Consider the following 5767-nt stretch of genomic DNA (forward strand, 5'->3'; position numbering starts at 1 on the left):
GGCCTCCCAAAGTGCTGGGATTACAGGCATGAGCCACCGCGCTCGGCAGTATTGTTACTATTTTTTAAGAGGCAAGGTCTTGCTCTGTTGCCCGGGCTCTGTTACCTCAAACTTCTGGACACAAGAGATCCTCTGCCTCAGCTTCCCAAGCAGATGGGACTACAGGTGTGTGCCACCACTCCTGGCTAATTAAAAAAAGAATTTTTTTTTTGGCCAGGCATTGTGGCTCATGCCTGTAATCCCAGTACTTTGGGAGGCCGAGGTGGGAGTATTGCTTGAGCCCAGGAGTTCAAGACTGGCCTGGGCAACATAGAAAGACCTGATCTCTGTATTTAAAAAAACATAAAAACAGATCACAATTTAAAACAAAAATTTTTTTAAGGGAATCAGGGCTGTGTTGACCAGGTTGGCCTTGAACTCCTGGGCTCAAGCAAGCCCCCCAGTTTAGCCTCCCAAAGTGCTGGGATTATAGACGTGAGCCATTGTGCCCGGCCTCAAGAGAACTTTTAAGAGAGCAGCAATCCACCAGGTGAGTTTAGGGAGGGAAGCTTTATAAATCCTGAGTTGGCAGAGAACAGCAGCCAATTCTTTGCCCAATTTCCTTTTGCTGTCCCACAGCATAACTGAAACATGTTCAACATAGAGCGTGCCTCCTCCTTCCACAGTGGGTCTCCTCCTGAGCTTCCTTTTACCTAATGGACACCACGGATCTGCTTCCAGGCAGATTTCCCTCTCTGTGCTCATTGGTAGGAAGCACATACCCCAAATCTGAACTCACTCTAGCAACTACAGAATACCTGATAGAACACATTTTATAGGCTGTCACTAACCCCCGGCTTCACGGCATTTACAGATTCTTATTTTCCATTTACTCTGACGTGCCAGACGTCTTCGTTTGTCCTCCAGATCTACCCTATATCCTTTCCCACTCTACTCTCTGTCCTGGAAGGCTGAACTGTGTAGACAACACCAACCGCTCACCCACTGGCTTTCGGTTGGGTCTGGTCAATGGGGAACCACAGTGGATTAGAGGGATGGAGGAAGTGGAAGTCAGTGTTTTGATTTCCCTGTCTCCCTGCCTTCTCTCCCTCCTCCCACCATCCCCACCAGGTTGCCTGGGACTGCCTGTGTTTTTCCACCAAAGGTCATGTTCCTCCTGCCCCCTCTTTTTTTTTTTTTTTTTTAATGAAAAAGGATATTTAGACCAGCCTGGCCAACATGGCAAAAGCCCCTCTCTACTAAAAACACAAAAATTAGCCAGGTGTGGTGGTGAGTGCCTGTAATCACAGCTACTTGGGAGGCTGAGGCAGGAGAATTGCTTGAATCCAGGAGGTGGAGGTTGCAATGAGCCAAGATCGCACCACTACACTCCAGCCTGGGTTATAAAGAGATCTTCTCTCAAAAAAAAAAAAAAAAAAAAAAAACCAGGAGAGAGAGATGGGGTCTCTCTCTATTACCCAGGCTGGAATACAGTGGCAATATTCACAGGTGTGATCATAGCTCACTCTAGCCTCAAATTCCTGGACTCAAGCAATCCTCCTGCCTCAGCCTCCTGAGTAGCTGCAACGACCAGAACATGCCACAATGCTGGGCTGTGATTCACATACATTTTCGTGATGAGTGAGGGCAGAAATAATTACATGATTGGTTTGCTGATAACATGACATTTGGGCTGTGGCTCTTTCTTATGGATCTTGCCTTTTACCAAGTCGTTAGATGGTTTTAACAATCCCAGGGGATCTTGTGGGCTCCTAACCTGCTGCTTCTGGAAATACCTGTCAGGGAAGTCTGGTCCTCAGCTTCATTTTGAAAGTGGCTGCATTCACTTCATCCATGAAGCGAACATGGAGGAAATGCCTAGTGAATTGCTGGACTGAAAAGCGGTCATAACTTTTCAGCTCACATGAACACACACTTGGGAAATGTGTGAAACCCTAATTTTAAAAAGAGGCTCCTTAGGAGAAACATTAGTAGCTGACACAGAGCCATTTTCTGGCTTTCATCTTGTCACCACTGGTGGCTGGGAACAGACTGTCCAGCCTCTGCCTACTCACGAGGATTCTCAAAAGAGTTTTCAATAAATTCCATTTGTTAACAAGGAATCGCGCTACTAAAAAAAAAAAAAAAAAGAATAACATTTGCAAATAACCTCCTATTACTTAAGGCTTTGATTTTTACTGTATTATGGAAGAATTGGCAAGAACAGCAGAGTAAGACAATGGATCCCATAGTAGAGACCCATGAATAACAAGGCAGGGTTTTCTTAAGCCTGTCACTCAAACCCAAGGGCTTCTTTCTGGAGCGATCTTTGATGTGAAGGCTCAAAATGCCCCAAATTCAACGGCCATTTAAATCTTAATGATAAAACTCAGGAGCAATATAAGTGTTTAAAACAGGAAAGGGATACTGACAGCTCTCCAAAACAAAGACTAGGATTCCAGTGTCACTGGTCATAGAAGAAAATTGAGGTCAGCAACGTCCAGCTCAGAGACATTTTATCTTCAAAGATAGTGTTCAGCTGCTACTGTTACAAGGCAAATGTGAACGGCTTGCTCAATATTTCATCTACACTATTTGCAGAAAGTTAAAAACTTGACGGACCTATGTTGACTAGCAGCAAGAAGAATTGTCCCCACATTCTTGGTGGGAATTTCAACCAGCCCAATATTTCTGGAGGAAGGTTTGGCAATATGTGTTAAAAGTCTCAAAAATGGCCAACAAGCATCTGAAAAGATGCTCAACATCACTGACAATTAGAGAAATGGAAATCAAATCACAATGAGCTATCGCATCACACCCATTAGCATGGCTGCTGTCAAAAGAACAGAAAACAAGTATTGCTGAGGAATGCAGAGAAATTGGAGCCCTTATGCACTGTTGGTGAGAATGTAAGATGGTGCAGTTGCTATGGAACCGGTATGGAGGTTCCTCAAAAAATTAAAAATAGAACTACCTTATGATCCACCAATCCTCCTTCTGGGCATCTATCTGCAATAATTCGAAGTGGAATCTCAAAGAGGTATTTGCACATCCATGTTCACTGCAGCATTATTCACAATAGCCAAGGGGTGGGAACGACCTTAATGTCCACTGGCAAATGAATAAAGATAATGTGATATATACATACAATGGAATATTATGCAGCTTTAAAAAAGAAGGAAATTGTACCATTGGCAACAACATGCATGGACCTGGAAGACATTATGCTAAGTGAAATAAGTCAGCCACAGAAGGACAAATACTGCATGATTCCACTTATACAAGGTATCTAAGATAGTTGAACTGATATATGCAGAAAATAGAATGGTAATTGCAAGGAGATGTGGTAGGGAGAAATGAGCTGTTCAATGGGTATAAAGTTACACTTATACAAGGCGAATAGGTTCTAGAGACCTGCTGTACAACATAGTGCTCATATTTTTATAATTAACAATATATGCGCTTACAAATTTGCTAAGTGGGGAAAGATCTCATGTTAAGTATTCTTATCACCAAAACCAACCAAACAAAAAATACCAAAAAACAAAAAAACAAAAGGATGAGATTTTTGGAGATGATGGATATGTTTATTACCTTGATTGTGGTGAAAGTATCACAGGTGTATGTGTATGTTCAGACTCACCCAATTGTATACATTAAGTACGTGCAGTTGTTCTCTATATCGATTTTTTGTCAATACACCTGTTAAAAAAGAATATTTAATGGCATTGGAATATGGTCATGACATATTATTACATTAAAAAGACACTTTAGGCCAGGTGCGGTGGCTCACGCCTGTAATCCCAGCACTTTGGGAGGTCGAGGTGGGTGGATCACGAGGTCAGGAGATCGAGACCATCCTGGCCAACAAGGTGAAACTCCATCTCTACTAAAAGTATAAAAATTAGCTGGGTGTGGTGGTGTGCCTGTAATCCCAGCTACTTGGGAGGCTGAGTCAGGAGAATGGCTTGAACCCAGGAAGCAGAGATTGCAGTAAGCCAAGATTGCACCACTGCACTCCAGCCTGGCAACAGAGTGAGACTCTGACCAAAAAAAAAAAAAAAAAAAAGACACGTTAGAACTTAGAATTATAGTGTGATTCTAATTTTGCAATAATTCAGGCATGTATGCATAGAATAAAGACTGGAAAACAGATATCAACATACTATATGAACAGGGGGACATCTTTGGGCATAAGGATTAGAGCTGACTTTTATGTATTTTTGTGTGTTTGTCTCTATTGTCTAAGACAAACATGTACCACTTTTGTAATCAGAATTAAGCAATTTTTCAAAAAAGAATAGGAATGAATTCCTAAAAGGACTACATCATGCTCTGGGACGTGAGACTGGGAGAGTTGAGAATGGCTTCCATTTTCTACCTTATAGAGTTTTAAAAGTATGTATCACTTTTACGATTAAAAAAGAAGAATGAAGTCAAAGCAAGGTGCAGTCACTGTCAAATTCTTTTCAAAGCCAAACCCACCAGATGTCTTTTCAGGGCCCAAGTATACAAGGCAGTAAATAGGAAAAGCACCTGCCAACCATGCAGGCCAAGAAAGCCTTCGTGTTTGGAGCTGTCCATAAGTTCTAGGGTGTTGGATGGTGCCACCCCATGCACAGAGGCATGGGAGGTGATGTGAGAGCTGGAGCAGGCAGAGGCCTGGAAAGTCTGCCCTCTGGGGATTGGGGACCAGGGAGAGGGACTCCTGCCAACCCTGAGAGAATGTGCCTGGTGTCTCAGACTGAAGAGGGCAACATAATTGGGTGGTGGGGGACTCTCGTTCAATTGGGTACAACTGTCCATTTTCAGCATCTAAAACTTCATTCAGCAGCAAAGAATGCAGGATGATGTTGCTGTTTTTACAAAGAGGTGTTTGGGATTTGGAGCGCTGCCCAAGGGCACGGAGGAAGCTTTTTGTATTATCCGCTGACAACTGCATTGTGGACATGCTGGAAGGGGAGTTTGTTCACTGCACAAACACGGAGTCACACCCAGCTTCGCCTATAATGGAATCGACAGTCGTGAGCCCGTTAAAGACGTCGCAGGAACTTCAGGCTCTGGCAGAATTTGCTGCAATCATTTTGAAAGGAATCTTGGACACTGAAGGGTCTGTTTTCAACTGTCTAGGGATTTAATTCGCTTCATCAAAGTTGATTGTGTGTTTTTTTAAATGGGTCTCCATTCTTAAGGCAAATTTGGGTATTTTTATCTTGCTTTTCATTGAGTATTATGACATAGGCATATTTTTCACGTTAATACAAATTCTTCAAAAACCTCCAAAATGGCATACAATATCCCATCCTGTGGCTGAGCCATAAATGATCCCTTTGGTTGGCCATTGAGGTTGTTGGCAAGTTTGTTAATATTAATACTGCCATAATTCATATTTTTGTGCCATTAAGCTTTGTTTGCCTTCCAGATTATTTCCTTAGGACTGATTCCAAGTGAAACCACTAAATAAAAGGCATGCACATTTTAAAAATTATTATTTTTTATTATACTTTAAGTTCTAGGGTACATGTGCACAACGTGCAGGTTTGATATGTAGGTATATATGTGCCATGTTGGTTTGCAGCACCCATCAACTTGTCATTTGCATTAGGTATTTCTCCTAATGCTATCCATCTCCCAGCCTCCCACCCCATGACAGGCCCTGGTGTGTGATGTTCCCCATCCTGTGTCCAACCGTTCTCATTGTTCAATTCCCACCTATGAGTGAGAACATGCAGTGTTTGGTTTTCTGTCCTTGCAACAGTTTGCTCAGAATGATGGTTTCCAGCTTCAT

This window comes from Mandrillus leucophaeus, unplaced genomic scaffold (assembly GCF_000951045.1).
Source record: "Mandrillus leucophaeus isolate KB7577 unplaced genomic scaffold, Mleu.le_1.0 Scaffold299, whole genome shotgun sequence".
Classification (NCBI taxonomy): Eukaryota; Metazoa; Chordata; class Mammalia; order Primates; family Cercopithecidae; genus Mandrillus; species Mandrillus leucophaeus.